Below are 26,718 nucleotides of genomic sequence, written 5' to 3' on the forward strand. Positions count from 1 at the left end.
ACAGTTATGAAGTGCTATGCGAGCAGTAGTTCAGTAGTGTTTGTGTTATTTTGCTCTAGTTTCCAGGCTTGTCTTTTCAAGATACTTGAAAATCTTCCTTGAAGGTCAGAATCGAGGAGAATGATGGGGTTAGCTACTCCGTAAGTAATTTTTTTGGTAGAAAATGAAGTTCTTCTGTTGTTTGCTGCATATTTAGGTAAAATTCTTTCTAACATGTAACTGTTGCACTCTACTTACATAGTTTCCACAATAATTTGTGTAGTAGTGGCTAAAACATACTATGTTTTATAGTAGTATTTGGGGAGAGACTGTTTCAAGGTAGTGCTTTTCTCTGTTATGTGTATTTTACTAATTGCAAAACACTTTTGTCTAGTGCCTGGGTTATAGAAATGCCTGATAACTAATTAAATATTGTTAGCTGAGGCTCTATTTTTTGGTTCGTATATGTGCTATCTAGATAGCATATTGAAAAAGTGAAATCTATTTTTTTTAGCATGATAAAAGGTGGGTAGCTGTTTTGGGCCTGTTTTGTTTTTTAAATTGCTGGTATGTTCTATAGAAGTAAATGTTCTCTGTAGCATAAACAAGGTGATATCTGAGTACTTTTAGTCTGGTGGAGGGTATTACTGATTTTATGGATATGTGATTTGTAAATGTAAGTACATAGGCTCTGTATTTTCATGTGTTGTAGTCTGTATGTCTTCTATTTTAATCTTATCTGTGAAGTTAATGGTAGTATGATGTGTTTTAGAAACCACTTGTGGGAGACTGTGTGTTTGATAAACTTCTAAAATTCAACAGTCTAAATACTTATTCCTGGATGAAAGAAGCTGTTTATGTGCTCAGTGTAGATTTTGCTGCAGTTGTTGTTTCTTACCCCTTGCCTGTTCTGGTATGTTCGGCTGCTGTCCCTGTTAGGGCAAGGGGATACCCTTACAAGCAAGGGCGTACTTGCTTGTAAATGCCTGTCCCTTTTCAGTAGCGGGTGGCAATCTTGTCCTTTCCCCACGCCTTACAAACTATTCTTATCTATTTAAAGTGGGCTAACTAGCTTTTTGCTCAGTGTACAATTCCTGTAAATTTTGTGGGTTAATCTTATAAATTTAAGTCTTTGCTGTGTAAATTTTTGGCTAGATAAGGCAGTACAGGTGTCTGATTGTGTAGCTACGTGGTCAGAAATATTGATCCAAGGGAAGGAGAAAGAACATATTGTGAGGAGGGAGGAGGATGAGGTGATTTCTTTCAACATCTTCAAGCTAAATCCCATATGTTATACAGATATTACGCAGATAAAATTCTTCTTGCTTTTTAAAACTGTACTCTCATAATAGTAGCTCTATGGCAATTTAAACTGGTCTAACACAGGCTGATGTGATTTTTCTCCTCCTCATCAAAGAGTCTGTGCTGAATTGGTGTTGAGGTAGATCGGTTTCCTAGTTCAGGCTCCTGAACACTGCTGGTGGTGTGAGGGAGAAGCAGAACCACAAACGCAGTTGTGGAAGTGGAGAGGTGGGATGATAGATAGCAGTCTAGATTTAGATTAGTTTACAGTGTACCCAAAAACTTGCATCTTTTTCCAGTATATCAGTTGACTTAAGAAAAAATATAATCTATCTCCATAGTTCCTCCACTCTTATTTTCTGTTTGCAATTCTGTGTGTTGTGAAATGTATACAGTTAGGTGTGCGTATCTGCCTGTCATATTTGTATCTATACACAAGCACACCTGTAAATGTGTAGATGAATGCAAATTCTTGTGAAGTACTTAATGTTCCTATATTAACAAGCTAGCTTCAAGGCCCTCTTATGGGAGAATACAACTATTACCTTTATAGGATCACCTCTTATCCATAGAGGGATGCATATTAATATTACCACAGTCAAATACTTTCACAATGCACATTTCACAGGCTGAACTCTGCATCTTACAGGTGTATGGAAGATTATATGCTTGAATCTGTGCTTTAACATGTGCATACCATCTATCAGCTGACCTTCTGGCACTGTTGGTTGTCTATGCTTGTTTGGAGATAGTTCTTTTATGAAGTGGGATTTTCTGAGAGGCTGATATTAGTGAGGGGGTGTGTAGCTGGAGTCATGTGAGAATGGTAACAATAAGCAATGTCCATATGTGAATGGAAAAGATGTGATATTTTACTCTGTTTTCTTAGTTTCGTAGCTTTTTCTCAGATTAATTATGTGTTGCAACCCATAAAAAAAGATATGTCTTTGCACAGGAAGATTTTTATCATATTTTATTTTGCAAAGTGCTTTATGACTCTCGTTACATCTTAATGTTCTAACATTTTAATGATTAAAGGAGAATGAAACTTTAAACACATTTTTTGAAGGCAGTTTTGGAGGAACTTTAGGTATATGCATGAGGAGTATGTACCCACTACTGCACCTGAATCTTTCTGCTTCAACACACAAAATCTGACTGAAAGGTGAAACTGCTACAGAGAAAATATTTGTGTCATGTTAAAATATTATCTACAGAACAGAGAAAAATTATCAGAAAAAGATTTTATTCAAACTTTAGATTTTTCTTACAAATGAGGAGGACTTTATCTGTGTAATGTACCATATTTCACTAAAGGAAGAATTTTGTCAGCAATAACTTGTATACATACATTTAGGCCCCGATGAATATCAGCTAAAAATAACATGAAATTCAATTCTGGAAAGCTAGATTTTATAATAAATGTTCCCAAGATTTAGTAATCCGCCACATTATGCGGGAAGATATATATGGTAAGAGATAAGTGAATAGTAGAAGGTGAGGTTGCTGAAGACAGATTTCAGATGTATGGATTTCAAAAAGTGGTGGTTGAATGTTTGGTTTTTTTAGTTTGTTGGGTTTTTTCCTTTATCTTTGAATTTTATCAACTTAAGGGGCATAATTTTATGAAATGTGGTATTGGTAAGCTAACAAGCTACTTGGAAATGTAAATTCATAAAACATTAATCTTTTAAGTCTGTCCTAACTGTTGTTGCTGAAACACTAAGCTTGCCTTGGAGGGCATAACTTTGGGACTGTGTTATTACACTGCTGTATGTTTTTCTAGGCTGGCTTGCTGCTAATGGCTATTAGCTCCTCATACTGACACTTACAGTGGATTCCTGGCTTAATTGCAGTCATTTGGTAGAATTTCAACTTGCCGCTGTATGTTGAGCCAGCAAAACAGTCCCTCTGCTCTACCAGGGAAGCCTTGTGTCCCTTAATGTGAAATTAGTTACAGCTCTTCACCTGGTCAACAACAACAAAAAACTATACATAAACTTGCACTGGCTTGTAGGGCCTGTGCAATGTCATCAGGAGATGGATAGGTCGCTCCCTTTATTCGCTTCAAATTGAAGCTAAGATTAATTACGGAGTTACCAGCTTCTAAAACAGGTTAGTTAATGGGAACTAACTGTGAGCTCACTGAAGTAGCACTAATCTTGCTGCTCTCAATGAAGTGTCTTTCTTTGATCAGCTCATTCTCTCTCAGCAGGCCAAAAAACAGCCACAGGATACGAGTGCTTAGTTTACAATCACATTAATTTTGCTTTAGGTTTGTCTTTAGCTGTTGGAGATTAATGAATCAAAATGGTGTTTAAATTTACAACCGGTTCTCTTCTAATCATTTGGCAGTATTATTTCTAGCTGTTTTCTACTTTGATTACCTGAGCCAACCTTCTAAAGGACTCTGCTATTGTGCCATGTGATAGTGGGGTACAGCCTAAAGTGTCTAGGAACTAACCAGATTATAGTGGAAGGTGCTGAAGATTTTTTGCTTTTCCAACTATTTCCTGTGCTGTGTATTTGTTTCCACCATGTCCAAAGCTGCTGTTAACCTTTCCACTTCACTAATTTTTGCCTGTACAACGATCTGCTCTGACCTTAGAAGACGAGCCTCCTCTGATTCCACCAGCCTGCATCAGGCATACTGACAGTATGTCGGGGATAGTCATGTGGAAGTGCAGACGGGACCTGTGGTGCTTGACACTACACTCAAGCAAAGGGTCTGCCTAACAAGGTCTAGGTATGCTAGCATTGGAATAAGTAGCTGGCATACAGAATCATGTAGGTTTCTTCAATTTCTTGGGGTATCACTGTAAGGGGAAAACTCAGATGATGAGTTTGAATGTCCTTCTGAAGTGTTTGGTTCTGCTCTAGACAACCTAGATGGTTTGGTTCTGTAAAGAATGTATTGAACTCTGTTACACTTCAAAGGTATTATGCACATAAAATTCTTTGCCATGGCAGTTTACCTTTAAGGTGTTTCCTTTTGGGGATGGAAGTTGAGTGGGAAGTGCACTTGTTCTAGAGAAACAATCTTAAATTGTAAGAACAGTGATCTCTGCTAGCTAACACCTGAAGAAGGAACAAATCTTACGTGGTAGGTTTTGGTTCAGAAAGCCTCTTGGGTCAGAAATAGTTGCCAGCAAGGTATTGCCCAAATTTAATGGGATATGCCTGTCTTATAGACTTTCTTTCTCCCTTTTTTTTTACATTACTACCTTCACTTCATGGGCAATACTTATTTTATAGGAGTACCGAAGAGGTGTAATAACTTTTTAATGTTTAAAAGGACCTGAATGGAAGTTTCCACAGATAAATGTTCTGTATCTTTTTAGTTATGAATAGCTTTATATAGAGAGCAGAAATATTTTAACTTTCTTTTGATAAAGGAAGAGAACAGACTTGTCTCATCTTTGCATTGTTTTTACTCTCATTTTGAGTGGAGGTGGGGACCCAAGTACTTGGACAGTTGATGATGTGAAGCACTGGTATTTGTTCTGGTTCCATTATAGTTCAAACGTGGCTGTGAGACTGGTTTGGGGCATTAAAGCCTGATGCTGATACCCCGATGCACACTCTCTTATCTTGTCGAGGAGTCTTCTTTGTCATGAATTCATTAGTTTCATGCAGAGATCGTATATAATTCTGAGTGCTGCTTGCAGGGAAACTTTAAAGCGAGGAATGGATACCGATAATTACTGAAACACCTCAATTCTGTGTGAGAAATGGGAGAAATTTTCATATCCATTAACCTTGTACTAAGACCTTGCTAAAGTTTTGGGTTTTTTTCTCGCCTTTTTACGTGATAGCATTGTGTTTGACTTCATATGGAAACTTAGCTTCCGTTCTGTTTTCAAAAAATAATCAATTTGATTGTAAACTTGAGCCCATAGCAGGGAATTCTCAGCTGGCCAGCTTCATCTGGCTGGTTTCCTGTGATTGAGGAGGCAGAGGTTCACCTCTTTTGCTGGAGAAAACTGGTAAAGCTCTACATAGGTGTACTGGGTTTTAAGCAGTTCTTGATATGGCCCTCTATGTTTGAGGGGAAACAAACAATGTAAAACAAACAATAAATAATTCTGCTTTAATATAAAACAAGTAAATCATATTGATGGCTTTAATAATTGCTCCCTTGACAGCAATGCCTATGGACAGTGCATCCAAATACGTATAATCTTTGTCTGGGTGGAGTTGTGTCCTTGTGGAGACCCTCTGCCTCATGGAGTTTACCAGAGAAAATGCCATTTGTTCTGCTGCTGTTTGTTTACAGTATCTATTTTCCCATAGCGTATGTGTTCCCATATTCCTTATACTGAAATGGGGAGGGAGAAGTCGAGTATGCTTGCTTCCATTCTGGGTTTCCCATTTGAAATTCGTATATTTGTGGTGTTTTTCCTGGGTGATTATGAAGAGGCAACTCACAGGGATAACATGAACTATATTACAGAATGATGAAGGGGGTGAGAGCTTTGAAAAAACGTAGTGTGACATAAACACTGTTTTGGCTTTTCCACTGTGTTTCTAACTCCAAATTTAGAGGGGGGGAAAAAACCCCTTAAAATTAACCAAAGGCTACTGCCATACTCTTCTGAAGTAAAAATATAATTTAGAGTAGTTGAAGAGCTGGAAAGGGGAGAAAAGACATAGCTAGAGCTCATCTTCTTTTAGAAGAATGCACCTGTATGCAGCCTAGTGCATTGTTCATGGGGCTTCTTCGTTGTAGTTGATAAAGTAAACCATAAATAATTGTTCTTTTCTGTTTGAACAGTTCTCTAATCAGGCAATTGGGGTGTGTGCAAGGTAACCACAGAAGTAATGTGACTTTCTCATGAACAAGTATTTAAAAAAAGTTCTAACTGAAAAAGAAAAGAAGCAGCAAAGTAGAGCGACAAATAATGGTCTGAAAAATTTGGAGAAGAGGAGCATTACAGAACAAAGTTATTACAATTATGTGGTCTGTGTGACCGTCCTTTAGGACTTCTTGCATATCTGTGTTTGTACGCATGAGTATGCGTATCCGATCGCTTTTGCCTTCACTGGCAAACCAATGTATGGGACAGAATCAACATCACATTCCAATTATGTTAAATTTTTTCTAACACATCTATTATGTATTCTTTCAGCTACAGGTAAAAATTGCACGAGAGACTAGACAGTGAGAGCAAGAGATGAACAAAAATGAACAGTAGAAAAGATGAGTGTAATGTTCATGACAATTGCTTGTAAATAAGGCAGTTAAAGGGCTGCCTTCAGAAATATAGTGCCTGGAATGGGTGTTCCAGTGTGTGGGAAAGCACTGAAACATTGTGAGCTCCTGAATACAGGGTTCATTCTCAGGTATGCCAAGTCTACGAAAATACAAAGGATTTGCAGGTGGTATAAATGTGACTTACTCCTGTGTTTAAGTTTTCTTTATGCTGTAAGAAAAGAAGAAAATAGCAATTGTGCGAATAAGCCCACAGTCTATGGAGCTCACAAATTCTTACTGTATATTTAGCAGTCTCATTTATGTCTTTATTGTACTTTTATCCACCAGGTTCCTCTTAAATAATGTCTATTTGGTCTTTTTCTATTAACAAAACCTTCATTTTAGTCTGAAAAGTTTTCCTTCTTTTGCTTGCTGTTCACAGGGAAGATTTTGGATGTGCTGTGTTGTTGTTTTCTGAGATTACTGACAATTGATTCAGTAGGAATTTGTCACCAGATAAGTTTTCCATCTTTGAAGCACTCTCTTTTCCCTGAGGAGCTCTTGTTTAATTGATGGTAACTGGATATGGTAACCCCTTTCTGGGATGGCTCAGTTCACTCTTGGAAGAGATGTCTTTAGGTGTTCTTTGATATTTTGTACAGGAATATTTAATTATTTCAGATATTTATGAAAAAATAACTTGTGCAAGGTTACTTTTAATTAGGCTCTCCTCTGCCAAGCTTTGGGAATGTTCTACTCTAGTGTGAAACCCAGGGACAAGCGTGAGCTCAAAACGTCATACTTCAATGCTTAGCTTTACGTGATTTGCTGTATCACCTGTGCAAACAATCAGCACTTTCAGAGATTAAAGATTTACACCGCTAAAATCATACATATCTTGATAAAGAAAATAATTCTAGTCACATCAACATGGACATGAAAATAGTATGCCATTTTAAGAGAGCTGAAAACTGGGGAAAAATATGTTTAGTTACAACTGTCGGGGGAAGTAAAGGGAACAACTGCGTGCAAGTGTTATAGAGCATATTCAGTGTTGTTAATAATATAATCTATATAAATACAATTTGTTGCAATGGGTACTGTTAAGCTGAATGTGTTGTTCATGAATCATCTTTTTACCACTTGAGTTAGGTTTTGAGGATTGATATACCGTATCTGTGTTATTTCAGTGTGGTGCTGCTGAAATGAATGATTCTTGTATAAACTTTAGGCTCCATGGACTTGTGCAGGGGGTTTTAGCAGCCATAAGATATTTCGATGTGTACCCTACTTATGAAGTGGACTCTGCTGTGACTTCTGTAGTCAGAAGTACAGAGTACTTCTAAGTGAGAGACTAATGCACTGACCTACCTCTGGTCTTTGGATGGTAACTTCATAGATTGATTTGGTTTTTAAACTGCATTAATTCGTTCCACTTACGTACCCCATAAATGAAGCACGTAGGAAGAGAAAAGTATTAAGTACCTGCAACTACTTAGACTGTGAATAAACAGGTTTTCATATTGCTAGTTTCATACTGTACTGTAATTAACAGTGTTTAAGAGTGCCTGCTGATGTGACGTGCAGAACTTGAAAAAGATTAGAAAAGAAACGTCAGTGCTATTCAGCCTTTAGCTCCAGCCTTGCAGCTTTCCAAAAAGTGTATAGTAGATTTTCAGTCTAGTGAATATTTCTTGGCTGGCTACAGATAAGCCTTCACTTTCCTGGGAGCGAGCGGACACAACATATGCTGGTTGCATAGTCACTAGCGGAATCCCTTTAATGCTGGCTAGATGATCTTGAGAATTTTTAAAATAATGATAAGGAGAATCTAATTTCAGTGAAGCAGAGTTCATTCTTGATAAAGGGATTTCTAGAAACCAATTCATTGTAACTATAGAAACACCTAAATTTTCTAATCGTTGGTGGAGAATGAGAACAGACTTCTCTGAGTTCTCAGTAAATCCCAGAGCTGATAGTGAATGCCAAACACATTGAACATAGTAGGAAAGAGGCTCTTTGGAACTTGCTTCCAGTAAAACATTCTCTAAATTAGAATAATATCCTCACTAAGCTGCTTAATAATGAAAACAGTGGTCAGAGGAGTGTAGCGGTGAATGTCCTTGGAGGTGGGACAAAAAGACTGAAGCAATGTAAATTAATTTTCCGAATCTTTTATAAAGTGATTATTATCTCTCATCACAGACCATTTCTAGGAAATTGGAAAAAAGTGCACTACTTTTGCACTTCTTACAAAAGAAGAAAACAAAACTTTTGGTAACACTGAACAGGAGTAGAAAAATACAGACTGACTGCTATGTAAGAAACTAAAAATCTGGATAATACAAGGAAGATGAAAGGCTACTTTAAAATTACAGCTTTACTGCAAAAGATAAGTGTTGGGTGGAAGTCAGTAAGAAAGTGAGCGTCCTGCTTAAATTTGAACAGGATTTGGTATGGAGCCAAGGTCAGACTGAAGTGGTATACTTTGAACCGGAATTAGTTCTTCGAATTCTGCTAGAAAGCTTGTTGCTTCTCCTTTAGCTGTTGTCAAATGGGAAGGAAAGGCAAAAGATGGAGCGATGTGAAGGATTTCCTTGAAGGTGCTTTGGGTTTTCATGTAAGGGGGTCTTTATTTTGGAACACTCCCTCCTGTAGGTAATGTGTAATGTGCTTGAGAATGTTTGTGAAGGAATTTAGGGAGCAAAATACAGTTTAAAAATATCAATGTGAGCTAAGCCCTATCGCACTAAATAATAATGAGTGATAAAGCACAACAAAATGTTCAGTGTGATGGTTCCCAAATAGTGTATTCAATGCAAAACATTTAGTTTCCTATTCTTCCTGTTGCTAATTTTATAGATCCTGTCACTGAAAAATGATGAGCTCGGCTGGTGAAAATCTGCATATGTAATCAAACTTGCATACTAACCTCAAGTACCTCTATATCCCCGTGAAGACTGTAATTTTGAAATTAGTAAGACCTCTGCCATTGTGAATGCCACTAGTGCAATGCATGAAAACTTAGTTTGCAAGCAATGCTGCTTAAGAAGGATGATTCCTGCAGACACTACTTCATGGAAAAGGGGAGAATACAGTGTGAATGTAGTCTCTTAAAATTTCTCAGAGAGCTGCATGGGTAGTTAGATCCACGATGACCCTTATTTAAGACAATTTCGCTTTAGTAGGAGGTATGGGGCTAAATACCCATGCGGCTCTGAAAATATTGTAGCTGAATTGCAACAAGCCATAGTGACCCTAATAAGCACTTTAAACCCAGCAACTCAGTGCTGTTAGACTAAACTTCTCTGGTCCAAAACCTGAAATTGGAAATCGGTCAAATTGTTTTTCACTCTCTCCTGAAGAAAGAATCTTTCTTTCAGGAGAGAAAGACTTCTCTTTTTCAGGAGTACACAGCAGGATTTTATGATGTTCTATCTCTAACAGCTGTAAGTTAACTTTGTGCATGTGTGGTTTTAGATATTTTTTTTAAAAAATTCCTTATTTGGTCAGGTAAAAAGTTTTCTCCCAGATTTGACCGGAGATTTCTCCCCAGACTGTAATTTCAGTTGTTGTGCCATGCTGCTTGCTTAACATTTGTGCTTTTTCAGCTGAATAAGATATTTTGCACTTGTGGTAACTGTTGTATATTGTTAATTAAATACCAGTGCAATTAATTACCATAAGCACCTTTGCCTCTCAGAGGAGGAGGCTATAATTTCAGACAGTACTTAGTTATTATGTAGGGTGACTTATGAATAAATATTAAGAAAAGTATTGTAGAGTATTTTGGATTGGGGAGAGACTTTTAAACTCCCTGCAGTGAGCAGGGACACCCTCAACTTGATCAGGCTGCTCAGAGCCCTGTCCAACCTGACCTTGAATGTCTCCAGGGATGGGGCAACTACCACCTCTCTGGGCAACCTGGACCAGGGTTTCAGCCACCCTCTTTCTAAACAATTTCTTCCTTATCTAGCCTAAATCTTCCTTCTTCTAGTTTAAAGCCATTACCCCCTGTCCAGTCGCATCAGGCCCTGCTAAAAAGTGTGTCCCATCTTTCCTGTAGGCCCCCATAAGTATAGTCACACACCCTTGAGTATACTCGTCTTCATTTTTCTAGGATCACATGGGTGCAGGGACTTGCCTCTTGGTTGAGCTAGAGAAACAGAAACCAGGAGTGTGGGCTAGGATTCAAAAGCCAGCATCCTTTAGACAGTGGTAATTCTCGGTTTGAGTGTGAGAGATTGAGACTGGCATTGCTCTCTGCAGGTGGCTCCCCTAACAGATATCTCTCTAAGCTTGTCAGTCACTCGGGCAGTCCCTGGGGTCAGGAGAGACGGATCCTCTGGTGCAAGTGTTCTGCTTCTAGTTCTGCTGTCTGAGATGTGGGCGAGAATAACCATAAAGTGGTATCTGACTCGTGCCTTCTACCACGTTATCTCTCTCGGAAATACCTTACTTGGTACATTCTATGATTTCATTTGAGGTTTTTTCCCTTTTGTTTTTCAGGCTGAGATAATTGTCCTCTGGAAGAGCTGGAAAAAACACAAGTAAGTTTTTAGTCTTTTGGGTTTTTTTTCTTCCTCATCTGAGTAATTTTCTGGAAGACCATGTCATTCAGCAGTATCTGTCTAGAGAGCTCACAGAGACTAGCTTTCTAACACAGGAATTTAAATTGCTTAAGACCGGGTGGTGAATCTTTCACAATTCTTTAAAAACTTCCAGGCATGTCTCAGGTTTCACTGCAGATGAACCTGAAACAGAAGTGCATGCAAACAGCCTTTGCTTTCGGCAGAAGTACAAAAGCCTCAAAATTTGTGTGGGAATCTAAAACAAATACCTATTTTGGCTTTTTTCATTAGAACTTGTATAACTAGAGGCAGAAGAGTAGTAGGGTCTATTTTTATTTGACCTTAGTATCATCTTTTGGCCAGCCTCTGCACAGTTACATGATTGTAGGTGATCTGGATTTATATTGTATGTTGAGCAGTTTAAGTAAGCACAGAGCTTGTACAGATTAACCTGAGCAGACATGTACACGTTTTCCATCCACTAATGTGTAAGATTTATTTTTTACAAAGTGTGTAGTTCTTGTCTGAAACTTTCGTGTGGCAGGTGCTCTTCTCTCAAAGTGCAGTTTTTCCCTGGCCAGAAAAAAAAGTCTCTCCGTGGTCTTTTAAAAAGAATAATGAACAGAGGTTGCAGTCTTCGTCGTCTGGGGAACACAATATAATACTTGCCATCCAGAGTGTTGTTTTTTTCTGGGGAAAAATACAACCTACTACTCCCTCTCCTGGCCTCATAGGGGAAATATATGGAATTGTCAAAAGGGGGCATTCTTGCTTTTTCAGACAAGTGAAAAATAAGTCATAAAATAAGTGTTATATTTAGATCTGTCACTTAGGTAGAGAAGAAATTGCTCAAGTTGACAAAGTCTTTAGCCAAAGCAAATATAACATGGAATATTAAATATCAGAAGTGATTTGCAGACTAACTTAATTTCTTATTTTGTGGACAGAGGTTTTATCTGTCTCACCTAAGATTTACCCAAAGCTTTTAATAATTGATGCAAATGCCCACTGCACAGTTACACATGCTCTCTGTGTACAAAAATGCATACCCCCCAGTTGTCAGTTAAATCTCATATAGAACAATTCTCAATATAGCCATGAAAATACATGTGTGACAAAGTCCTGCCAGTCTTGTATAAGGATTTTCTACAACTGATTTTGCACTTTGATCTGGCATATGTAGAGATGCCAAGAAATAGTTGGGAAAACCATGCGTTCTTATAAAAGTTTCTTGAAAAGACAAATCCTTATGTGTAGCCAATCTAGATGTACCTCTGGAAATTGAGAAATGACTTATGCCCTGGGTAGGTCTTTCTCATTGAAAGAGGAGCAGATCAGGACTGACTGTGCAAATAGAGAAGAATGTTGGTTTTAAGGTTCTATGTTAAGAGATGTCAACAAAGATGTTCACTTCTGAGTTTGCCTGAGCACTTAAGGATTAAACCTGTTAACAAACAGGTTCAAACTGGTGCTGATAATTCCTGTTTATAACTAAATTTTACTCTGTCTCTCAAGTATTTGTAGTACTTTTCTCTAGTGAAGAAAATACTTATGGTCTTCCTATACATGTGGTAATTAATGTGCTTTACCATTAATATTCTGGATTGACTATGGGAAAGGAAGGGTGAACTGTATTTTTTTAAAAAATCACATCTAAAGTTATATGGTTTTTCTCTTGCCTAAAAAATAATCTTTCTCTTTGTAATTCAGTTTGGCTGATGCAAATAAAAACTATGACTTCTATCTGCTTTAAGATCATAGAATATTTTAGTTACCATATTCTAACAAGATGCTTTTTTTTCAACCAAGATTCTGTTTTTTATACCTCAATATCTAATTTAAGTGTAGTGCAGTGTTACATGTTTCTCATACTAGAAGATACAATTAGACACCAGCACAACAAGCAACTTAAGGGATCAGGTCTTTTGAAGTATGTAGCTGTAGAGACAGTCATAAAATAGTTTAGTTAAACAAAAAAATCTCGATCTTTCTGCACTACCAGTTACCTCCTGTAGTCACTTATACTTGAGGAAAGTGGGTGCAAGGCGCTACCAGATAGTACTTACTCACTCAACAAATTTATAAGTAATCACTACGCTGCAGAGAAATAGGCAGTGTTTACACTGACGGTTTTCTCGTGGTAATGGGAGAAAAGCATTGGCCTGAAGCACTTGCATCTGAGCTCCTCATATCTCTACTTAGCCAGGGTGGGAGGTTAATTTGGAGTTAAATATTTGTGTCAAATACTCAAGCTTGTTATGCTTTAAATTGCTAGTGTAGACGTACTCTTATAGAGACTTGGGCCTGGGTATTTGAAAAAGATTAAGTCGAAATGAAAAGGAACAGAACAAAGGATTATCGAAAAGCAGCTGTAAGTATAAGGAAGAAATGTACTAAGTATAATCCATACTTATTGTCAACTTGAAAATAAAATGTGAGCAGATAAAAGAATTGCAATTAATCTGCTAAGCAAAACAATGGCAAAAGGATAAAAAGAGGTTAAAAGGTGTACAGAAAACAGAGAGGGAAGGTGGTCAGTCTGCGCCTTGGTTAAGTGATGGAGTATACATTTGTTGGGATTCTGCCTGCACGCACATTTTTCCTTAACATGACTGCTTTTAGGATTGCTGACTGTTGGGTGGGGGTGAATGCTTCCATTTTGTGGCTGTTTTGTACTACTTTGCACCAGGTGGTGTTCTTTAGGGTTGACTATGGCAGGATATAAAGATGGACATTTTTGTTTTGGGTCAGATCATACCCAGTTGTGTGGGTTTTTTTTCAGTATGGTTTTACTCCACTGCAAATCAGTAGGTTTCCTAAGATAAGTGATAACTTATTACTCTGGCTTTTTATTAGGAATCTATTATTAGTGGCCCGTCAGAAAACAAAATGCTGTAGTAGAAACATGGTTGTATTTAGAATATGTTTACTGTCACGTTTTTGCAGGTAGGAAGGAGTGTAAGATATTTAGCCATAAAAAAAACCCCTATAAATGATTTTCACACACCATGAAATAGAAATCAGGTAAACCCCCAAATTGTGTTTGAGGATACTTTCATTTGTTGTCATACAAACAAGAGACGTGCTATTGCATGGCAACTGTTTGTTCCTGGTCCTCTTCCTTAGAATTGTAACTTGCCCATCACATGTGTTATTCAGACACATGACTAGTTTAGGGTTTGATTCTGCAAGGTGCTGAGTTACAGTTAGGGTTCTTCCCTTGATCCCATAGTGCCTTTAAAGATGTGTGTAAGCAAATGAGTAGGCTCCAGTGGGATGACTTGTGTGCTTGGTGTGAAGCACGCCACCTGGTCCTTGTGCAAGTCGGGCTCCAAATGACTCCAGGCTTCAGATGCCTGGTTCTTATTTGTCTTAATACCTCTTTGGACAATACAAGGGATAAATTTTCTCAGCAGTGTAATGGATTCCAGTTTAAGAACCAACATGTGAGGTTTTGATACTAAATTTAAACTTGATTCTGTATAGAGTTCAAATTTGGTATCAAAGCTATCAAGAGTCGCATGCCAATTTGGCTGTGAATTTCCACGTGGGCTGCTGGACGTGCTTCACTTTAAACCATACTCCTGCAGATCTTGGTTTCATTTAAAGGAAAAAAACAAAAATACTTGAGAGGGGAAGCCGGGGAGCTCTGATCCCAGTCTTTGAGCTTGTACCCGCAATGAATGTAGTGCGAACTTTATTAGGACAAAACTTTATCAGAAGAATTGAGAGAAATGAAGCTGATCTGTTCTTCAAACTCCCCCACAGAAACTACTCATCTGATGTAGCACAGCAGATGAACGTAACCCAAAATTTCCAGGTCAAGCGTCTACTTATCTCACGGGTAAGAGCAAAACTCCAAAGGATTCTTGGCGTTTGGGGAAAATGCTCTGTTCTGGAATTCTTGGCTTGGCTTTGGTTTTGAGTATTAGTGCAAATATTGTATTAAGAAATGAAGCAGGGAAGTGCTTTTGGAGTTAGTGGTGGGTGAGAAGAAAAGGTAAGCCAGAGCAGAATGATAAATAATGTGTTAGTCTCTGAAGGAGAGGTGTCATCTTATTCCTGACGCTTACACTGTCAAGATGTTTTACTGATTTGACTTTCTGTGTTGAAGAACACACAACAGTTACTTAGTAAGTGGTTTTATAGGGAATCTCACCCATGTTACAATAAACTGAGCTCAAAGATAACATATCTTCTATGCTTTTACGCTTTTTGGATGATAACTGTGAAAAATTATCTAGTGAAGGTTAGCAAGCTGTACCTGTGGCCGTTTTCTCATGACCCCTGAGTGATAAAGTTTACTATCTTGGATCATGATGTGCCGTCAAATGACAGGTTTGCCTGTCTGGCCAACAAAAAGTAATTGAGGAGTGTTATAGTTTTACAATCCACGTTTCACCGAATTTGTAGCTTTTTGAGCTGTTAGACCTGAACAAAATAGGTCAACATTGACAGAATAAGGTTGGCTCTCATTTTTCTTCAGTTTTTGACTACTTCTGTGCCTTGTACTTAAAAGCATCATATAGGAAGCACGTAGCTTTCTGGAGGTATTGCTGTTATAACTTCACTTTGAGTTAGGATTTTTTTGCTCTTATGGTGTACAGTATTTTGTGGTTGCTGTTCTAAAATCTGTATCTTGAATCCCAGATCTGCATGAATTTAAGCAAGTAATTTGATAAGCTCCTCTAAGTAGGGAATTAGGAAATCCCTACCAGCTGGAACTGCTTAATAGTGGAAGCTTTGCTGACCTTAGGTTAGCTGTCCACAAGCCACTTATTTTTGTAGGTATGGGGCCAAGATATGGAGCAGCAAAATAACTTCTCTCTTGCTCTATTTCTCACCTCCTTCCCTTCAGCAGTGGTTTCATCTGCTGCACCCACGTTGTGTCCTGAAATACATGAGTAATCACAAAAAAACTTCAAAACAAACTTCTTGTTTAAAAAAAAAAAAAGCTCTTCTGGGCTTTGGGGCAGCAGTATCTGTGTAAATGGATCCTTATGGCTGAGTTTCCCTGAAGCTGTTCACTACCTGCTGACTCTGTGACTAGCTTGGTGATTTTTAGATAGCTTCATCCTCAGATACCTTCATCTGCATGAAATGGCTTATCTTGCCACTTTGAATTTGTATTAGTCTAATAATGAATGTGTAGCAAAGTATAAAAATCTAAGACAAGCTGGTTTATATCTATTACACTTTTCCAGGTAAGCTATGTCTAGAAAGAGGAAATATTAAATAAGTTATCTTCTGTAGCCAAAGCAGCCTTTTTTTCTTTAAACTCCTGTAGGGAAAGAGACTTAACAGTGGCACCAAACACAAAAGACAAGTGTGTTAGTTGGAAAAAGCTCTCTATGTGGTACTGTACTATCTAGCATAGTGTGCAAGATGCTCTGTTTTGAATTGTGCTCTGACATTAAGTTTTGGGGCTTGACAGAGGATTGCAGGTGAGTAGCAAGAAGTGGGATTTTTACTTAGTGAACAGCCACTTCTCTGTGCTTTAGGATATTCTCATGGATTTCAGAAGTATATTCTTCAGGAAGTCTACTTTGGTGTCCTTCCTTCCACGTGCTCCATTGGAACCGGATAGGCATACGTATTCTTTCCAAGCCCTGTTTGTCTTTTACAGGGTACAGAAGCCACCGTTAGGAAATGGTCTGTGACACTATGCTGGTGGCCAAAGGAAAGCTAATTATTCGTGACTTCCTGGAAAAGATGATATTTCTCAACTTTTCCAGAAGTTTGACTTCTACAGGAGGGCTTCTTACAGCCTTGTGTTAGGGAACATTTTGGGTGTACCCATTTCTTGCTGACTGGAAAACAAAGCCTTACATTAGTGAAATGCTTTGATACCTATGTGGTGGCTGTCTACTTCAGGCAAACCGTTTGGTAACCGGACTTCACTGTAACCCCACAACAACACAGGCACTGAAAAATCCTAGACTTCCATGTACTGGAGAAAACAGATTTATATTTGTGCTATAGCAGTAAGATATTTAATGATAAAATACAAAGGGGGGGTGGAGGGGGAAGCTTTCGTTGGAGGTGTTGGATGAACTGAAAGACCCCAAGATGAAAACGTGTTTTTCAAGTTAGATGTAGTGTAACTGTGGTAGTACAGCTGAGATGAGACTGGTGTTCCATATGCATAAAACAGTAGAAAAGGTGTTAAATGAGCTGGAAAAATTAGGAATGATGGAGCTAGTGTGGGGACCAAATGCTTCTCCTTCGCACGAAGTGCCTGAACTCCTTGGTACAGCCTCTGTGTAAATATGTTAAGGGCAAATGAAGCAATTACAATATCATAGGAATTATGAACCAAGATTCCAAAGTAAATGAAGTGCTTAAATATATGCAAGAAATGAAAATATTGTTATATTAACACTGGTCTTCTGCTGAGCACATACTAGACTGAAGCAGCTTTGTAAAGGAAAACATTTGTGAGAAAAATATGTAATGGACAAAGTTTAAGCTTATACCTGGTGCTTGAATGTTTTGGTGTGAAATAAATGAAAGCTAGATTCTTTTTTTAAAAATGTTTTATTGTATTAATCAGAGAAAAGTAAGTCCTTTCCTATGTTTGATATTAGGAAAAGGTTTTTACAGGATACTAAGATACACTTCTTTCAGCCTGCAGTTATGGATTTTCTCAAATTAAAGAAAAAAACACTACCAAACAACAACACCCCCCCAATCTGAAGCAACTCTGACAGATTTGCTAGCATATTATTTTGCCCTAAGGCAGGATCAGTTTTACCTGTTGTTCAAGATGCAAGTTTGTCTGGCTTCCCTTTAAAAACATTATGATAAAGACCAAGTCTTCATGCTTTCATCTGTTCAGGTTTGACTATCTTTACCTCCTATGTAGGAATCTAAGTCCATTATTTTGTGTTGTCTTTGTGTTGAATAATTAGAGAATCTTTGCAGCAGCCTTTCCTGTAGTGGAAGGCTGTTATCCTGTCTCCTCAAACGGGCTTTGTTACACAAAACATCTTTGCTAAAGGCAGTCAGATATAGCACAAATAAAAAAAAATATAATGTAGGAAAGACAAAGATGATACTCAGACCCAAATGCTGGTGTGGAAACACTTGCCCTGTTTGCTTCTCTAATCTTTCCCTCTTGATGCAAGAGTCTTTCCTTCTAAATATCCTCTTAAAGGACAGGAATTATTTTGTGGCTTTGCAGCACCACTCCTGTTGTTACAGGGTACAGCTTCCTCCACAACCTGCGTGGGTGGTTTTTCAAAGTGTGTAGCAAGTGGCTTTTTGCTGTGGTCTGCGTTGGACAGGATACAATCCTATGTGTATTTCACTTCCACATTATAGAGGGGAGGGACGAGATAAGTTGTTTCATGAACTACTCTGTCAAATAGCCTGAGAGACACCTAGTGTCCCATAAGACTTTGCACATTTGAATCTCATCTATCAAAGGAAAGTCTGGTATTTTCTAGGATGCCACAATTTGTGGAAATGAATGAGCTTAATTAAGCTCCTGGGAAGCTCTCACAAATGGCTAGAGATAAATATCAAATGGGGTCAATACACTGTCATGAGACTTTTGGCTTGTTACTGGATGTTCCCATCCCTTTGGGATGGCCTAGAGGGCAAGGACTTCTGAGAAGATTGGGGTTGGCCATGATTAAAGCTATATTTAGAAACTTTTTTAATTGCATAGACTTCAGGCACATTAGAGCTGCCTGATTTTTTTTTTATGGAACAGTTTTCTGTTAGAAAATGTAGTTTAGTGGAAATCGGAATGTTTCATGGGACTATGTCAATCTGACTGTAGCTTTTGACAGGAAGAGAGACAATTAACTCAATTTTTCAGTGTTTTAGTAATATGAGAATGTGTCATTTGGACAATGTATGCCTCATTGAACTATTTGACATGGTTTCATGTTGAAACTCAAAGGAGAATGAAAAGTAATCATACTAATCTATCAAGTTTTGAGTTCAAGTATATAATTATTTTATCTACTAAACAATAATTTGTTGAAAATAATTCATATTAAAATGGAACATGTGGGTAGCCACAAAATATTTTGCCAAACATCATTTCTGTAGAATGTTATTTGGGTGTTTTATTCTAGGTTGGAACAAAATAAAAACTAAAAATGCTGGAATTCCTTGGAAAATAGAAGTTCTGCTCAAGTTGAAGGACACTTGGCAGAATGAAAACCAAATACTGATATAAGTAAAATTTATCAATGGAAAAGGTATTGTCCAGTCCTGTGAGTCTGGAAAGAAAGTGGTGGGCCCAGATTTTGCTACAAGCTACATAGGTACTTTCCAAAGTTTCTACTGAACACAAAAAGTGACCAACCTGGTAGAAATCGGAGTGCTGGGAAAAGATACTGTAGGAACAAAGAGATTAGATGAAATAACTTGTAAACCCAACCTCAGGGAGAACCTGGCCTGATGTTCCTGATGGATGGCTGGAAATCAGGAACAGGCACTGAGCATGAGGCAATAACCATGGGCAAAAGCAATATATCAGTCCTAGATGTACCCTGAAGTTTTTCATATAGATAAATCCCACCAAGAAATTCCTCTTGAGTAAATTTAACTCCTGTACTTACAATTTGCCTTGTATCCCTTGCCAAGGGGCATTGAGGAATGTTCATGGGTGTGATGGGATCAGCTCCTGGCTTCAGCATTGCAACTTGCCAGCTACTACGGTGGGTTGATGGGCAACGTGTTTATTTGTGCTTCTGCAGTGGGGAAAGAAGGATGCCTGCCGCCTATCAATTTTGAGTTCACTTTATATGGTATGTGAACTGCTTAAGACTAAAAACCAAAGGGCCGGTTCATAATTATAGTGCTAGAAACGCCGTTAGAAAAGGAAAGTGTGAAAACACAATACAAGATCTGAGAGTATCTTGCGTTAGTCTCTTGGTTTAGCTTGTACTTGGGATCTCCCCAGAGGTATTTGTAACAAACAGCTAAAGATCTGCTTGCTAGTGCTTTCTCTTGAAGAATTCGACATTTAGGTTTGATTCCTGGTTGGATTGGGTGGCTGCTTTTGAATCTGCATAGCATGTTATAGTTTTGGACATTTGTGCTCTTGCTTCTAGCTGTTTGGTGTAAGGGAGGGTGCTAGTGTGATGTACCCAGGCTGGCTTGGAAATGAATCGCGCGTTTCTGCACACACTAAGTGCAAGGAAGACACTACAGAGTGGATTTTTCTGCCTACATTCTTCCAGAAAACCGCTGCATTGCAGTTACAAATTTAGTTTAATGTTTTGTAAGCTACCTATCAGAAGAGGTATTTTTAGCATTATGGCTTACTTTTTTGTTTCCCTTTCTCAGTGGCATGATTATGTTGCGTTCATGGCTTGAGCATTTTCAAGTGACTTGCTAACACTGAATAATGCCATCAAATGTAGTTTGGGGCTCCAGAATCCCAACACGGTTCTCCAGTCTCTATTTCACACTATATAGTAGTGGCCATAGAAGTAATAGCACAGAAATAAAATATACTTGTATAATAAACTTAGTTTGCCTATTTATCACTTTCACAGCTTTTTGCTTTTGTGCAAATGGTAAAGTGTTCTGGTGACTTTTCTTTTCTGGAATATGCAGGAAATGCAAACAAAACCTTGTCTTGCAGCACAGTCGTCAATAACTTGTATGCGCCAGTCGTACGCATAGCTGTGTCAGCAGTGGCAGATTGCAAACTCTAGTATTTCCATTTGCAAGTGTACCTCTCAAGCCACGCTCCCCCTTCCCAGAGCAGTTCCAGGTTAGTAGCCTTGCTTCTACTGCTACATCTGAGAGAGGGACAGAGCCTCAGCCAACATTTCCCGTTCCTGCCTTAGTAATTATCAGTTCTTCATACATCTCACTGAGAAGCAGAACCATACTCTGGACCCACAAGTTAAAATTCTTAAGTGGTATAGAGGAATAATTGTTTTTTGCATTACGTGGACACACAGGAGGCTTATTCTTGGTATGTTTTTCACATCAAAAATACATAGGAAAATGATATACTACAACTTAATATATGCTACTGTGTCCCATCTTGGGGAACAAATGTGTCATTCCATATGCTGTAGCTAAACATAAATGAACTGTTATTAATGATTGCCGTAATGTTTTCTAGCAGTTAGCTGGCTGTGATTCTAGGAATTTTTTTCCACTGTGTTTTGAAGGGTTAGGTTATTTAAACTTACTATCAAATAGAATCAGATCAAAGTGAGCTAATTTTTCTTAAACACTAATCATTTTAAGGCTATTGAACTAAATATAGAGGCAGTTCATTAAATCATTAAAACAGCCTGCAATAATGCTCACAAAGTCATTATAGTGCTATTCCCCAGCCAGAGAGGTGGTGTTGCCTTAAGCACAGTTTAATCAAATTAGATGGTGGGCTATGTCCTGGGGTTTCTCCTATTGATATTCATTAAAAATACATGATTTATCACTAATCTCTGTAAGGTATATCCTGCTCCTCCAAATGAATTTTGTAAATGTCAGGGGGAAGAAAACAGAATAGTTTATTGTTATAAGAATTTAAGTGTGGTGTGATCACATTTACATTTATATACTATGTAATTTAGTGATAGATAACAATTTTAATGTGCCTTTAAAATTTTTGTCCTTAGTTAAAAAGTTAACAAAAATGGAAAACCCTCAGGAGTAGCCACTCTATATTTTAGTACTGTATAGGCATATGAATTAGCTTTAGAATTAATTATTTCATAGATCATCATACAGTTTGCTCTTATAATTTGCCTATAAAAGTTCACTGTTTAATTTCATGTGCTCCTTTTGGTACAACTTTCTGTTTTTTTCCTTTGGAATATTTTTGTGTTGTAACTCCCCTCCCCTTCCCCCTTCACTCTTTTGATTTTCTTTTAAATATTTTCTCGTTTTGAATTGGGAGGAAACATTAATGAGAAGACCACACACAAGTGTTCCCCTTTGTGCTGTCGCCATCAGTCTGGTTTTTTTTTGTGATAATTTCTTCATTTATATAATGCTTTTAGTCCTGTAACACTCGACAAATGGGGTAGATTGTCACCTAACACCTAAACATACAGCTGATTAATGGTGCAGAGTGAGGCTCTACCACACTTCAGACTGGGAAGAAATACATTTCTGATTAAAATGGTAATTTGGAAACAGTACTATCTAATTACTCAAACTGGAATTTGCCTGAATTATCCTGACTCTTGCTAAGTGCCCTGTAAACTTACATAATTTTGTTGCTGCTTACATATCTTTGATACTACTTGGAATCTCAGCTGAACATCTCCAGCGATACCTCTGTTCGGAGAATTTGTTGGTATTGTGTTGGGTCACTTCTGTTACAGGAAAGAGCCACCTACTGAACTTAGTTACGGCTGCCTGCAGCACTTATCCAGGAGCAGAGTTAATTGGGGGTCAGTTTAAAAAAACAAAACCAACAACAAACCTATAAAATTTCTGGGGGATGTGGATCAAGTTCTCAGTGTCCTGAAAAATCTTCTGGCAAATCTTAGAGCTCACTCAGTGCTGCTTAGCTCATGGGCTTTGCTATGCTGACACAGATTAGTAAGAAACTATTTACTTGATTGTTGAGTATTAATCATGTTACCACAGAATTGCCACTTCATTGAGACTGACTTGAATATAAAATGTAATAGTTTTGTTGTAATTACTGAGGTGGTGTTGTAATTACCGAGATGCTCATATAACAATCCTTGCACTAGGAACTTCAAATGTGGTTTTAAAACACCGTCCCACTTGCATTTGTCAGATGTGCCAAAAGCTATTCTCAATTACACTGAGGTAAACTTAAACAGATTGCTGTCACTGGCTCTGCTGCTGATTTACACTGGTGTGTCTGAAAGAAGAGCTTATTTCTGTACATCTTAGAAATTGAAAACATTCTTCAAGGCAAATAATTACTCTGCTGGACACTTGAATACGGGCGGCTTCAGTTTCATTGTGCTGTAGCTAAATGTAACTCTGATTCCAGTTGAAGACACTCTAAGTTGGTGCTGTTGAAGTTCTACCCTGCCTCCCTTACGCTGGCACAGGGGTCTGTCTCATGCTAGTATAAGCAGGTTCAAGAACCCAAATGTGCAGAAAAGTTTTCATGTTGTCAGCGGAATTCTTAACATGTTGTCATGGTTTAACTCCAGTCAGCATCTAAGCACCACGCAGCCGCTTGCTTACTCCCCCTCGGTGGGATGGGGGAGAGAATCGGAAGAGGAAAAGTGAGAAAACTCGTGGGTGGAGATAAAGACAGTTTAATAGCTAAAGCAAAAGCTGTGCATGCAAGCAAAGCAAAACAAGGAATTCATTCGCTACTTCCCGCTGGCAGGCAGGTGTTCAGCCATCTCCAGGAAAGCAGGGCTCCATCATGTGTAATTCTTACTTGGGAAGACAAACACCATCACTCTGAATGTCCCTCCCTTCCTCCTTCTTCCCCAAGTTTTATATACTGAGTGTGACATCGTATGGCATGGAATATCCCTTGGGTTAGTTGGGATCGGCTGTTCTAGCTGCGTCCCCTCCCAACTTCTTGTATACTCCCAGCCTGCTTGCTGGTAGGGTGGTGTGAGGAGCAGAAAAGGCCTTGACTCTGGGTAAGCACTGAGCAGCAATAACTAAAATATCCCTGTATTATCAACACTATTCTCAGTGTAAATACAAAACATGACCCCATATGAGCTCATATGAAGAAAATTAACTAATATGAAGAAAATAAAGCCAAACCCAGCACAGATGCCCTACAGGGGGATTTGACAAATGCCAGTTCTAGGTGCAAGGGGAAGGATGGGGATGTACAAGATGATGAGGAGAAAGGCAGGCCAGGGCAGTGTCGGCTGAGAAGGGCTGGAAAGGTCACAGAGCTGTAGTTGAAGAACAGTGGCACTTTTGCTCATGATCTTATTTCCAATCATATGTAGGATTTCTTGTTTGTTTTTTTAAGCTGAAGCACTGGTTCTTGGAACAGTGAGGTTTCTGAAAATCCGCTTTTGTTCCAAACTTTCTAGCCCAGCTTGTGTTGTGAAGGAAAGTTTGAAAATGTGTCCTAAATGCAATGTTGGCTTCATTGACTAAGACTTCACAGAAGTTCAAAAGGTCCAGTTCAAATAGAAAAGACACCCTCTCTTCTAATTGGCTGTTGACAATGTGCATTTTAAACCAATCCCCTGGTATTTTTGCAATGTGAGTTTTGATTTTTTTTTTTTATTTTTTTTAAATGTCCTGGGCTGGCTAAAGTGGAGTAGGGGGAGCAACCACAGAGGCAGCAGAATGGCACAAAAGATTTGCATCACTGTAGGGTGCAGTGTGTGTGTGTGAGCAGCTCTGGCTGCACGCAACCCCAGTGGAGCTTTAGTGTAGGTCTGGCAATCAGCCCACAAGCCTTAATCCTGCAAATATACATCACATGCTTAATTTTATACTCGTGAGAAGCCCAACCTAAATGAATTCCTATTAAAATTGTGGGTCTAGAGCTAATTAAACATCTGCCTTTCAGTGATTTTTTTATTATTATTTTAGTGAGATTACCTATAACGTATAGGTAAGTACATATCTGTAGGATTGGTTCTATCAATTTTTTTAAAAGACAATAGATGAAATATTTGTGTTGTGTTTTGCTATAATAGATCAGCATAATAAAGTGCTCATTAATGATGCCATCTAATTTACCTAGCTCAACTTCTGCTTCAAAACTTTTCAAAGCAAAGCGTGAGGCACAATAGGGCAGCTGGCTATTATCCATAAGCTCTTCAGCTCCAAAGCCTTTAAGGTGAGAATGTGAACAAGACTGTGCCTTAATTATTGACAACAACTATCTTTGCTTTTCAGAGTAATAAATGGGGGTCCTTACAAAGTCTCTCCGTAAGTAGCTAAATGCATAATCCACCTGGGATATTGTTCTAAAATTCATTTCATCTGCAGTAATTTGATCAGAGAAAGAGTTGTATTGGTCATTTCTCTTGTGTAAGAACTGTGTCGCACCTAGGGGCAAGGAACATTTATTTTCATGATTAATACCTGTGAGTTTCGCGGCCTAATGAGAAAGCCCTAGATGTATTTGAAATGAAACTGCCATTTTCCCCACCCTTCTTTCAATTTATGTAAACACTTTGGCTACTATCCTTCTCCATTTGGGCACAAAGATCCTGCGTTACCTACTGACACACTGGCAATAGTATTTGTTTGTATACGTCGTTGTAATACTAAGGTATGTCAGTTCTGAAATGAGTAATTTTAGGTGGATACCTGTGTGCGTTTGTGTAACTTATTACACTTCTCATAGATGAATAGCCCCAGAATTGTGGAAATTAAAGTTAATGAAATATTTTGCCCTACTTTCCCTAGCACCCACCTAACCTGAACAAGAAATCGAGTGCTAGGTTTTGCATTGCTATAGTCAGTCTATCAGTCTTTTCACTGCAACCTCCTATTTGTTGAAATTCAGTCCAAAAAGTGTATGTACCTAAAAAAAAAAAATTAAAAAAAAATGGAGAAAACAACACCTTGGAAATGGTGCAGGTAGACATATAATGCCTCATGTAATACCTCGTCTTGAAAGTATTTTGGATGGATTTTAAATGTCCTACTCTTTCCCCTGCCCCAGTGTAAAGGCAGTGTTAGTGTACTTTATAATCTCTCACTGCAGTGTCCTCTTGCCTCTCTCTTATGTTGACTCTTACCTCACATAGTAAAGCTTGTCTATAAATTGAAGATCCTTGGGGTCGAGAGTATGTCTTAATTCCCAAAACCCCCTATGCACTTACGGCTTTGCATGGATACTAAAACCTTGATGCTTTCTTTGCTTGTGTGTTTTTTACATTTGTTTTACTTCCCCCCTCCCCCTCCTGCGAAATCATTCACTGACCGTGCAACTTGTTGGCTTGAGTGAGACATAAAGAAGTGAAGGGAACACAATGGGGTGGGAGAAAAGGACATGGAGCCCTCCTTATGATAACCAGGAAAAGGCTGAAGGGTAGGTTCAGCTGTTGTTAGAGCTACCAGTATCACTAAATATTTATCCTATGTTGCCCAGAAGCCCGAGTGGCTAGCCAGAACTCCACCGTGTTAGGCAGTTGAAGAATAGAGAACAATAAAATGACTGACTCTTGAGGAACTGACAGCCTAAGCAGTGCTGCTAGGTAATGTAGCATGTAGTTGATTTTTGATTTTTTTTGTTGGTTGATTTTTGTATTGGCATGGTTTTATATGACGCTTTTGTGCTTTTTGTCTTTCTTCCGTGATGGTGAACGTTATCTTCAAAAATAAGAAGCGATTGTGCTTGTTCAGTAGGGGTGCCCTGAGAAAGGCTTTGAAGAGCTGGCGGTGGCCCACCTCATTCAACTCACCTCAGCGTTATCGTGATAATCTGCTTGCCACGCTAGTAATGCCCAGCTGCTTAGCCATTTCTGTGCACATCAGAACCTGCAGGAACGCAGCTCTGCAGAGAGCAAGAGCCAGCTCAAAAACAGAGGGTCAGAATACTGGTGAGCAGCCTGGGATGGGACTATGTGGTACGGGTCAGTGCCTTATACAAAGAGTTGAGCTAATTTTGAGTAGCTAACGTAGCTATCAGAAGACAATCTGTGTTAGTTCCCCAGATGACAGGCACTCAGTGAGGAGCAGGCTGTGACAATGCAGCTGTATTTACACCTCAGATAATGCCTCCTGCTGCGCAGTATACGGCTTTTGTCTGGACTG

The 26,718-nt window shown here is 38.5% G+C and overlaps 1 long non-coding RNA gene across 1 annotated transcript; it reads left to right on the forward strand.

Annotated features, from left to right (window-relative positions):
* Positions 1-115: 115 nt before the first annotated feature.
* Positions 116-26,460, forward strand: LOC141740234 (uncharacterized). The gene is made up of 4 exons (XR_012585927.1): positions 116-140; positions 10,985-11,025; positions 24,850-24,882; positions 26,288-26,460. It is a non-coding gene; the product is annotated as an uncharacterized LOC141740234 (long non-coding RNA).
* Positions 26,461-26,718: the final 258 nt, after the last annotated feature.

The sequence above is a fragment of the Larus michahellis genome, chromosome 3 (genome assembly GCF_964199755.1).
Source record: "Larus michahellis chromosome 3, bLarMic1.1, whole genome shotgun sequence".
NCBI lineage: Eukaryota > Metazoa > Chordata > Aves > Charadriiformes > Laridae > Larus > Larus michahellis.